Raw genomic sequence first — 12,516 nt, 5'->3', positions numbered from 1 at the left:
CATACAAAATACAGTAGGTGAGGGAAAATGTGACATGTAATGTACAGTTATCACTGCATGGGAGCCTATCTTTTCCTTCTTCTTTCCTGTAACAAAAGAAGGTGGCTCTAGCCCCTTTTCTATAGCTCATTCCTTCACCCCTGAATCTCATTAGAGTCAGGAATTATTAAGGGACTTAATCCATCAGAAATCTCTCTTCACTTCTCTAGCCTCAACTTCTCCCTGTCCTCTAAGTCCTTCCCATTAGCATTTAAACACGCCCAAGTCCACTTTAGTCTTTTACGAATGTTTCCTTCACTTCATATCCCCTTCATCTTCAGAGTCAAATGTCCTCAGTCTTCTATACTTTACGTATTATACCTCCTCAGTCCCCTGCAATCTAACTGTTGCTACCACAATTCCACTGAGATAGCTCAGACCAATGACCACCCTTTTGTAAAACCCATTTTAAAATTCAATTTTCATATCTGTAAGCAGGAAAAATAACAGTACCTACCTCCACAAGGATTGGAAGATAACACATGCACCTAATTTACAGGGTGCCATACATATAATACTATTTTAACAATGCCTTAATTGTTGATATTTTGTCCCCCCTTGGCTCTCATAATATCCCATACTTCCTTCATTTTCCTCCTGCCTTTCTAGGTGAAACTTTGAGCCAAGATCTGTACGTTCTGAATCCTACTGGGTTTCTACTATATGATATCTACAACTCTGACAGAGAGTACATTATACTTTGGCTTCCTTCCCAAAGGTTTTATGCTGTTCTTGAAGGAATTTTTTTTTTTTTTTAATTTTGTGGTCTTCCTTTGTTTACATTTTTGGGGAGAGGAAAACAGATGTTGTCTGGTGTGGCTCCTCTTCTGCGATGGCATTCATAAATTCCAAAATGTTCTGAACTAAAATGGGAACCCACGGCCTAAGAGGATCTATTTCAATTTGCAAATTTACTGATGTAATTTTACCACCTATAATAATATTCACTCAGCACATATTAATAATTACCATGTTTGTTGAGGATCTACTGTGACAGGTTCTTTATGAAAATTTTCTCTAGTCCCAAAAGTTTGGTTTTATCCACATTTTACAGATACAGGGACTCAGAAATTAAGAAGCTTGCCCAGGTTACAGAGTTGACAAGTAGCTTATCAGACCACAAAATTCATTCTCTTTCTACTAGGTACCACTTGCCTTCTAATTTCACTTTATTTTCCCAGACACTGGGAATTCAGATTTAATGAAATCTGTGTGGCTATGCTCTGATATCTGACCCCGTGCTGAACACCGGGCTAGGGGAAAGGGAAGACCTCTAAATATGTAATGGCAGTCCTCTGAGCTCTAGCACTTCCAGAACACAAAGGAAGGAGGAATTCTTTTCCATAAAGGGTAGAGATGAGAAGGTCTTGGAGAAGTTACATTTTATTTAGGAAATAGGATATTCCCACCCTTTTCATACATTCCTGTCTGATTTCCTTTCTTGGGCCACTGTAATCTCCTATAGCAGTTTCTCAACCTCACCACTATTAACATTTTTTGCCAGATAATTATTTGGGGGATACTGTAAGTACATAGTAGAATGGTCAGCAGCCTTCCTGGCCTCTACCCACTATATGCCGTTAGGACCCTCAATCTCCCACAGTTGTGACAAACAAAATGTCTTCAGACATTGCTAGATCTTCCCAGGGCAGCGAATTGCCCCAGTTGAAACCAATTCCAAAGCCTTACCCTCTACTGCTTCGTACACAACTCATCAGCCCTTCTCTATGACATTACCATAACAAATCAAAGAAACAGAGTAGATAGCTCAGAAAAAGGCATTCCCATGAGATTGTAATGTATGACAGAAGAAACATCATAATTGGGAAGGGAAGCATTCGGTGTAGATTATTAGGACAACTTGTAAACCATTCAGACAAAAATTAGTATCCTCAGAATAAATCTCAGATACATAAATCAGTACATTGTTAATACTTCAAACAAGAGGGCGGAAAGCAGAGCATATTCATTACGCCTTAGAAAATGAGGAACTTACCAGCTTGGACACAATAAGGGAAATGATCAAGAATCAGGAGATATATTGTTAACTATGTTGAAATTAAAAATCCTTGTCCATAGGAATTCAAACACGAGAGGTAAACTGAAAACAGCAAATATTTTTAGGAAATTTGACAAATAATGAGTTGAATTTTAAATTAGTAAAACCACTTTAGAACAGTTGGCATTAACTAGTAAAATTGGAGATACGCACCCAGACCCAGATCTTGGTTTCTAATACCATTCTCCAATAAGAGGAATGAGGGCTCCTTGGAGAAACTGCTGATTCTAGAGCTGGGAGTATACAAACTGAGTCTAAAGCTTCTTGTTATGCCAGAAAGTAAGGAAAAGAAAAGGATGAGGTAGGTCAAAAAGATACAAGAACCAACCCAAAAGAGCTTCCAATGGCAAAAGTGAGTAATGTAGTATTATAACCTAAAGTATAAAGCAAATGTTCATAAGTCTGTACTGATATAGATAAATGACTGAATGAATAAATTAATGGGGGGAAAGAGACAAATCTTACTTACAGAAGAATTCCAAATACTTTATGTAGCTATTCCTTCCTCCAGGAGGTGGATCTTAACCCCAGCCCACGCCCATCCAGGAGTGTGGCTCATTCTTAGTGATTTGCTAAGTGGAGAAACCTGACAAACTCTGCCCTAGCCTGGTGAGCAAGGTTAATATCATCAACCATAAGTCACTGTTGACAGTGTGTACCACTGATGTGATTTGATGAGAATGGCATATAACCACTGTGATATTCTTCCCCCAAATCCATAATCCCAGTCTAACCACGAGGAAAATTTTAGACAAACCTAAATGAAATGCTACAAAATACCTGGCCAGTAACTCTCAAAAATGTCGAGGTCATTAAAAACAAGGAAAGACTGAGAAACTGTCACAGACCAGCAGAGACTAAGGAGACAAGATGCCTAAAAGTATTGATGATATGGTATCCTAGAAAGGATCCAAGGGCAGAAAGAGTACTAGGAAAAAAAAGTAGTGAGATCTGAACTAAGTGTGAATTAATAGTTTTAATTAATTGCTTTAGTTGTTACAAATATACTTTAGTAATACAAGATGTTAAAAATAGGGGAAGTTGGGTGATGTGTGCACGAGAACTCTTTTTTCTATAAATCTAAAACTATTCTAAAGTCAGATGGTTGTTTTTAAATTGGATTTATGCATACACGATGGCCTAGGAATTACAGTCAGAATATATCATACCTAACAGAAATGTGTGTGTGCAGGTATATGCCAAGAGACATACGAAAATAGCCATAACAGCATTGTCTGTAATTCCTAAGCACTGGAAAAGATCCAAGAGCAAACCTATAGTAGAACCAATAAATAAACTGGTAAATTCATAGAATGAAATCCTATGGAGCAATGAAAATATATGATCTGTAGTTACATGCCACTAGGATGAATCACACAAACATCATCACTGAAAGAAGTCAAACCCCAAAAGATTATATACCATATAATTCCATTTATAAGAATATCAAAACTAAAAAATAGAAAACTAAACTGGTATACTGTTTATGGATGTATGTGTAAGTGTTAAAGCCATATTTTAAAAATGGGCTGGGGTGAGGAAGTAACTACCATAAAAATCGGTTTAGTGTTACCTCTGCAGGGAGGGGGGGATTTGTCATCAGGAAGCTTCCCCTGGGCTCTTGGGCACTCTACAGTAATGGTAATACGTTAGTATAGTGTAGTATGGTAACAGTAATCTTCTATTCCTTGACCTGGTGATGGTTCACATGGATGATCACTGGGGATCACCCATTCACTAAGATGCACATTTATGTTTTATGCAGTCTTCTATATGAGTTACATCCCCTCTAAAATATGGTTTTAAAAAGGTTCATATCACCAAAAGACATAATACAAATATATTAGAAAAGCACTGAAATAAAATTATTGTAAATAACCTTTTCAGACAGGGGGAAAATAGCTAACAAGTATTTCAGAAAATGTTCAAACTTAAGCAGATACCAAAACTAATACAAACCAGGTGATATCACTCCACACTTATTAAAATGGCAAAAATAAACTTTAAGAAACAATACCATATAACGATGAGAATGGAATGAAGCAGATATTGTTAGTGTAAATGTTAATTTGTACACTCTTGGAAAGCTGCAGGTTTCACAGCTCTGGAGAACTTTAAAAATATGCATGACTGTTCAATCAGTAACTTCTCTATGGGAAATTATCCAATGGAAAGAATTCCAAATACAGAAGAGAAAGTTTTGTGCATAATAGAAGAGTAAATAATTGTCAACAAATTAAAATTTAATGATGATTAGTGAAATAAATGCATAAAAATATGGCACACACTTGATTTTTCAGCCATTAAAATGATCTCTTCATACAGCAATACGCAACACGTGCATGGTTAAAAGCAAATGGTAGGAGCATAAGGATTACAACTAAGGAATTGAAACCTCTGCATAAAAAATGGATGAAATATATCAAAGTATTAACTACTGTTGTGTTTTGGGTTTAGGACAATTTGTAACAACTTTCTTTAACCAGAATACATTACTTAAATACGTGGAAAAATAAAAAGGTGAGAGGGGCAATATCAATTTGTCAAATCTCAAAGAGATTATGAATGCCTGCCAACTGTACTTGAATTTGGAGGGTGGGAGCTCAGTGGAACCCTCTGTGAAGAGAGCAATTTTTTTTTTTTTTTTCAGTACGCGGGCCTCTCACTGTCGCGGCCTCTTCCGTTGCGGAGCACAGGCCCCGGACGCGCAGGCTCAGCGGCCATGGCTCACGGGCCCAGACGCTCCGTGGCATGTGGGATCCTCCCAGACCGGGGCACGAACCCATGTCCCCTGCATCGCCAGGCGGACTCTCAACCACTGCGCCACCAGGGAAGCCCAAGAGAGCAATTTTAGGTCTCTGCTGGGGGAGAAGGAGTGGGAGTGATGCTACTACTATGGGTAGAGGGTGACTGACGCAGGGAGCAAATATGCGCTATTCTTCTTAGAACTCTGTTAGAAGAGGAATGACAGCAATTGGTAGCGAGGAGCATAGAGAGTGCAAAGTTTTAGGCTAGCGGTCTCCAGTCGGGCGAGGGGGTTGGAGGCGTCACAGGGTGGAGGAATAACGGCGGAGCCCAGGTGGAGGGAAGATTCTGGGGTTGAAGGATAAACACCTGCTCCAGGCAGAGGGGAGAGAACCGTGCCTGAATTCATCAGAACTCTTGACAGTGGGGATAATCATACCACCTGACATCAGGAGAGTTAAGAAACGGGCATTGCCCGCGAGTTAAAGGCTACACTAGGTCTTCACCCAAACTGCACTCATTACCCACGTGGGCACCCCGGTCCCGGGCTAACCGCCTCCCCAGGTGCAGCGGACTGGAACCTGGGAAGTGGCCTCTCCCGCCCGGTCACCGCCGGCGCCCTCGAGCCTGCACCGTTCTCCACCCCCGGGGCCTCGGGCCGAGTTTGCCTGCCCTTTCTTGTCTTCCACACAGAATTCGGGCACTGGCAAGACGCTCACGGGATTTAACTTTGTATTTTAGAGCAGGCAAAATACACGCAGAGAAGAGGACGGTCATTCCATACCTTGGGTCACACGGTGGGCATTGGTGGCGAAGGTTCAATTCCAGCGCTGAAAGCCACGAACCCAGGAGGGAAAAGAAAGAGGGAAGGGAGGGGCTCAAGAGTTACCTGCAGTCTGTTGCGAAAGGGGAACTCGCTCTCTGACCCTTTACGCCAAAACTCCCTCAGGCGCTGCGAGCCGAGCTAGCGCGCGCGGAGTGCTGGGTGGGCCGCCCGGAATGATTGGACCCTCACAGCCCGGCCCAGAGAGTCTCTTCCCATTGGCTCGCGGGGCAAGGGGCTGCTCCCACTCTCCCGCTCCTGGCCTGCGTCTTAGACCCGCGTTACCACGCCCTGTTCCCGGGAAAAGATACACCGTTCATTACAGGATCTTCTGTGTGCAGCACGCCTTGGGGCACACAGCCTCCTTTTCCCGATAACCAGTAACATGTGGGGAAGAGAGAGTCTGGGAGTTGGACCCTAGCTACGGATGACCTTTCCCAGACAGGCTGACTTCTAATAAGCTGCGTCCCCTTATTCATCCATCCAATAATCCCTATAACTGTTGAGCACCCACTTCGTGCCTGACAGTTTTCTGGGCCTTCTCTCGCAGGGAACAAAACATTCAAAATTTTCTGCCGCCCCCCTCCCCCAGACCCCCACACCTCCCATGGAGCTTACATTCTACTGAAGGAGTAGAGATAACCAACTGCAGTGTATCAGATGGTGATCATTGCTAAGGAGGAAAACAGTGGATAAGGGACCTAGTGCTTGGGGGTGAGGGCTAGGAGGTGGGTCCTATCTCTCTTTGGGTGGAAAAGGAAGACACTCTGCGAAGGTGACATTTGCAGAAAGTGAGGGCCTGAGCGATGCAGATGGAGCATTCCAGGGGGAGGAAATATCTAAGTGCAGAGGCCCTCGGCAAGAGTCTGCCTGATAGACATGAGGACATTTGAGTAAATCAGGCATCATGGTCATCACGACCCTGTGTTGACATATAGTTAGTGGAATTTCGTCCAAATCCCAAATCTCTTGTGTAAATTTATGGCCTTGGTCCCTCAACGTTGGCTTAGACTCTAATAAATCCAGCAGCTTCAGCAATTAGAATCGTCTAACTCTCAGATGAGAGACCTCAGATTAAATGGGCAAATGTGTGTCCTCTTAGGATGGGGATTACCCATTCTAAAGACCCCCCCCCCTTTTTTTTTCCTCTTGACATAGCAAGATTTGGGAGATTGTGGAGTTGTCCATAGCCTCATTTAAGGTAACACTTCTCCAGCTGGAATCTTCACAGAGAGCTTTAAACCTTATTGGCAAAGTAGGAGTCAGCATCCATTGTCATTGAGTAAATGTCCACTCTAGGCAGCAGATACTAAGGGAGCAGGCCTGCTAGTTGGCAAGATGGATCCAACAACCTCAATCACTCAGAAATCAGAGCCTTAGACTGTAAAGATTCATTTAAAAACTAATTCAAAAGGATAACCAACAACGTGAGGGTGAGAGAAAACAAGGTACACTCTCTTCGTTTGGCTCCAGCCTACTATATGGATTGGTTATATAATAGCTCTTCAGGTAATGTGCTAAATATTTTATTCACAAGTCCATACATCTTAAGAGAAGCTATGAATGTTAGAGGTTTTGCTTATGAAACCATTTCTAACATGCTCATAAAAAACCATGAAATAGAACACATTTATTTCATGAAAAAATTAAAAACTGAGGAGACTGTTAAAGAAATGAAGTTTTACAAACTGAGTGTCCCAGAACTGTACCTTAGTAAAAATGAATTAGACATTTTTATTTTATTTACATATATCTGACAATATTTGATTTTATGTGAATGCTTACATTTTATATCATTCATTTTAGTGCAATCTTTTTTCTTTTTGACTTAGCTCTCCCACTAAAAAAAGCCCCGTGAAGAACATGTTTGCCCTTTATTGCATCATTATTAAAAAAATTGTTTTGCCTTTTCTCTATTACTTTTGGTAAAATTTAATTTTCCATGCCTTCTTTCCTTTTTTTTTCCTTAGTATATGAGCTGCTGAAGCAAGCACCATGCCTTTTTTCCTTGAAAAGCTAAATAAGAAAATTGAAATGCAAGTCTTATTAATTAACAACTACTAGGGAAACGGCATTTCTGAAAAAATTTATAGATGTCTCCACAAGCCCTTGCAACTGGAAGGAGAGACACCATTCTTCTTCATAAAACTAATCTAACAAGGTGAAAAGTGGAAATCAGTAATAGAATATCCATCTTGTTTTGCTGTGCAATAAGGAGATCTGCATAGATATTCATAATGCTACCATCTTGTTGTATTTCTCCTTATATTGCACTTGAAAGTGTTAGTTGTATGAAGTACTACTATAAGATACCTGGGCTTTTGAAAGTATTGCAATGCCTTGTGAAAGTAACCTTTAACATCTAACATGAATTCTGAGTGATTGTAGTCCTTGTTCTTCTGATAATAATATTATGAATGACATCTCTGTGTTATAGAAGGTAAAATGCTTGGAGGTTTGTCAAATAAGAAAGCTTGTGATTTCCCTTATCTCCCACAAGCACGTAAAAGTCATGAAATTCCTTTTTTACTAAGAGTCTGAGAGACTTATAGGCCCTCAATTTTCTTCCTATCTTTACTCACAGTGATCTCTCCCAATAAATGAACCACATGAAGAATATCAACTATCTGGAATGTATCCTTTTGCATTTTTTCTCCATGCTTGTATAATTATACTCACAATAACATACACAAACAGATACACACACACACTGAGTTACACAATTTGAATTATATTTTTCTGTTTTTCACATCTTGAATTCCTCACCCAACAAATAATTTTGTGCGTTGGCTATTGATGCTCTCTCCCCATCCCACTTCACTCCACCAAATAGAATGGCTCCATAGTGGATAAAGATTTTTATCCATTTAGTTCACTGTGTATCCCCAGCACCTAGAACAGTGGATGAGTCCATCCACACCTCATGAATGTAAGAAGGGACTGATGTGGAAACAAACAGGACAAGTTGAAAGAACAACAATTAGGCCAGAATGGCTAATACGGCAAAAGGGAGCAGAATAATGAAATATGGAGTCAGAGAGGTAAGGAATTAGATGAGAAAAGTATGGCCCTATATGTAGGGCCATATAGGTCACTGTGAGAACTTCGGCTTTCACTTAGGAATAAGCGAGGGAGCCAAGAAAGGGTTTTGAGCAAAGTGAATAATCACAATTATGTTTTGATCATCCAGGATCCTCATGAAGGGGATTGGAGTAGCAATAGAAGAAGCGAGGGACCAGTTAATAGTCTATTACAATAATCCAGGTGAGAGAAAATGATGGTAGCAGAGAAGCCTAGGTCTTGGCAGGAAGAGATCAGGGAGGAAAGCCCCACCCGACCAGCGAGTTAGCAGGAGAGAAGCGGGCCCCCATAAAACGAAATTTGAAAAGCCCTCTTCGCGGCTGTGTGACTCGAATTTAGAGACGACGCTACAGCCAGAGCTAGTGGGTTGCCCATTCCGCCGAGTGCGCGAGACAGCAGGCGTTACCACCCCTCGCCCCCCAGGGTGACTGTTTCCCCGAATCCCCAGCCCTGACCCCCCTTCCCAGGGGCCCTAAAAACACCTAGAACCGTCCCGTTAACGTTAGTATCTTGGGGGGCTCAGCCCCATCCTCGGTTCAGAGGGCCATAGTACACGGTCCTCTCACCCCGGAACGCTGACGCTTTAAGGCCAGGTCGCACCTCGTTCTTTCTGGCCAATCAGGAGCCACGTTCTCCGGCGTTTTCCTTTCCCGCCCCGCCTCCTCCCGTCTCCATGGGAACGCTCCAAGTGTCTACTCCGAGGCCTGGGGCTTCGGTTTTGGTCTAGCAGGGCTGCGGCCATTGTTTATTTAGACGGTGTATTTGGGCCGGTCCCCATCCCTCTCCAGAGGCTCCGTAAGTGACGCGGACTCTCGGGAGCACCGAGCCAGAAGCGGACAAGGGTGGGGAGAGCTGTGGCAGGAAGAGAGGCAGAAGAGGGAGGGCCGGGGGCCGAGAAGCCGCTCCGGCTTAGAAATCTCGGACACCAGTGTAGGTGGGTTCTTCACAGCCGCCCTCCCCACGTTTAAACTGAAGAAGGGGAAGGAGAGAGGAGGCAGAGGCAGCTTGGGTCCTGGGGCCGGGGTGCTCGGGGCCGGGAGGTGCTGGGGCGGAGGTCTGGATGGGGAACGGAGGCCTGGATGCGGAACGGAGGCCGCGCGTGTTTCCGCTACAGCAGCCGATGCCGCCGGGATCCAGCTCCGCGAGAACCGTTTGTACGTCTGAATCCGGAGCTTCAGATGTACAAACTCTGGCGGCCCTTGGTGCGTACGGGGAGCCCAAACCTGCCCTGCACCTGGGACACCATGAAGCATTTTTCTCTCTAGGGAAAGAGGGCTCTTAACTGTTTATCATTTTCCCCAGGGACCTGTAATCAGCAACGGAGGACCAGGGTGGCAAAGACTCATGCCCCCATTTTACAGGTGAGGAAAGTGAGGCCCTACGAGGTCTAGAAGTTTGGTCTTTTTCGAAGTTCTACAAGTGGTTGGTGATAGAGTTGAGACTATGATTATGTCCTGGGGGCCCTAGATCTGGGATCTTTTGCTAAGACTCTGTACTCTGATCTAATAGTAAATCCAGTATTTATGTTGTAAGAAGTAGGAGAGGGTGATGGAATTTACCTTTCTACTTAACTGATTGAACAAAACTTTTAAAATATACTTTTAGAAAGAACTATTTAAGTGTGCTGCTGTTTTTCCAATCTTTTTAAAAAATTGTACATGTTAATAATAAACTAGGAAATTTTTGAGGCTCAGAGAGGTTAAATTACATAGAAAGCATCTTCATTCCTGGAGGGACTAAACTGTGAGATCAAATTCTGTTTTCATGCCCAAACTAGAATTGTACTTTTCTTAGATGGTCAGAAATAAGGTCCTGAGTGCCAGTTCGTACAGCTCTCCTTTCGGGTGCTTGAAAGGGAACAGAAATGTTCTTGGGCTCTTTCTAACCTCTGTCTGGGAGATTTGGGGGTTAACACTCAGTTAGTACGTGGGGATTGTAGTGAGTTTGGGAATTTCAAGTGATGCCCAGTCGTTCATTCCTCCTTTCTTCTCCCTCAGCTCAGCCTTCTCAACACTCCACGCTTCCCCCAAAAAGGAGCACAAAGGAGGAAGGAATGGTCACTATTTCCCTCACAGTCTGATCCCAGGTGAGTTGGATTGTCTTTTCTCATGTATAAAATGCCCCCGGCTTCTCCATGGATAGCAGGAGTAGTGGAGGTGGCCACGGGGATGGATGGACCAGACTGAATAGAACATATTCCTCTTTGCCTGGGAAGCTTTCAAGCCTCCTATGCAGCAAGCCCCTACCTCCTGCCCAGTGTCTTTTCCCAGCAATTACTCATTCAGTCAGCCAGTCATTCAAGCCTACTATATAATTCATACTGTTTTTGATGACCCGAGATGAATAAATACAAAAATGTCTTTCCTTAACCTTGGGGAAACAAACCACATGAGGTTAATAAGAATTTCTAAAGTTATCATACATTAAACAGTGCTGGAATGAGTGGCACTTTTAAGTAAAAGACAGGAACAGGAACTCAGAGTTGAATAATTACTATGAATTGGAAGATATCATTCCAGACAGGAAGACCATCATTTAGTCTCAGGCAGAATATAAGGGGACAAATAAGGAAACCGGGCTAGTTGCAGTAGAGACGTAAGTATGAATGTGTAAGGTAAGGCCATACTCTGGAGGGCCAGTTAATGTTTAACTGGTTACTTATTCTTGTGTACCACTCAGAGTCCACGGCACATCAACCAGACACAGCCATTATTGACATTTTGATGTATTTATCAATACTTAGAGCCTTTTATTTAATACTTAATATACATACATACTCACTAATCCGTACAAATACTAGTATGTATGCATACATACACATACACATATGTACAAATATGCAAACATAAATTTAAGATACATATATAAAGAGATGAGTATATATAAAAAAATTTGAATCATTACAGATAGGCTCCATGAGGGCAGGGAATGTTCCTAGTATATAGAACTATGCCTGGCATATAGTGAGCACTCAATGAATATTTGTTGAATGTATGAATGGCTGTTATATGTCTAATTTTTTCATTTAACATATGGACATTTTTCCAAGTATGTTTGGATAGCATGAGTATTTTTTTAACATCTTTATTAGAGTATAATTGCTTTACAATGGTGTATCAGTTTCTGCTTTACAACAAAGTGAATCAGTTATACATATACATATGTCCCCATATCTTTTCCCTCTTGCATCTCCCTCCACCCCACCCTCCCTATCCCACCCCTCTAGGTGGTCACAAAGCACTGAGCTGATCTCCCTGTGCTATGCGGCTGCTTCCCACTAGCTATTTTACGTTTGGTAGTGTATATATGTCCATGCCACTCTCTTTGTCCCAGCTTACCCTTCCCCCTCCCAGTATCCCCAAATCCATTCTCTAGTACGTCTGCATATTTATTCCAGTCTTGCCCCTAGGTTCTTCTGACCATTTTCTTTTCTTTTTTTTTAGATTCCATATATATATGTTAGCATACGGTATTTCTTTTTCTCTTTCTGACTGACTTCACTCTGTATGACAGTCTCTAGGTCCATCCACATCACTACAAATAACTCAGTTTCGTCCTTTTTATGGCTGAGTAATATTCCATTGTATATATATATATGCCACATCTTCTTTATCCATTCATCTGTTGATGGACACTTAGGTTGCTGCCATGTCCTGGCTACTGTAAATAGAGCTGCAATGAATATTTTGGTATATGACTCTTTTAGAATTATGATTTTCTCAGGGTATATGCCCAGTAGTGGGATTGCTGGGTCATATGGTATTTCTAT

Source organism: Phocoena phocoena, chromosome 8 (assembly GCF_963924675.1).
Source record: "Phocoena phocoena chromosome 8, mPhoPho1.1, whole genome shotgun sequence".
NCBI classification, from domain to species: domain Eukaryota; kingdom Metazoa; phylum Chordata; class Mammalia; order Artiodactyla; family Phocoenidae; genus Phocoena; species Phocoena phocoena.
Note: the sequence above shows the minus strand (reverse complement) of the source record.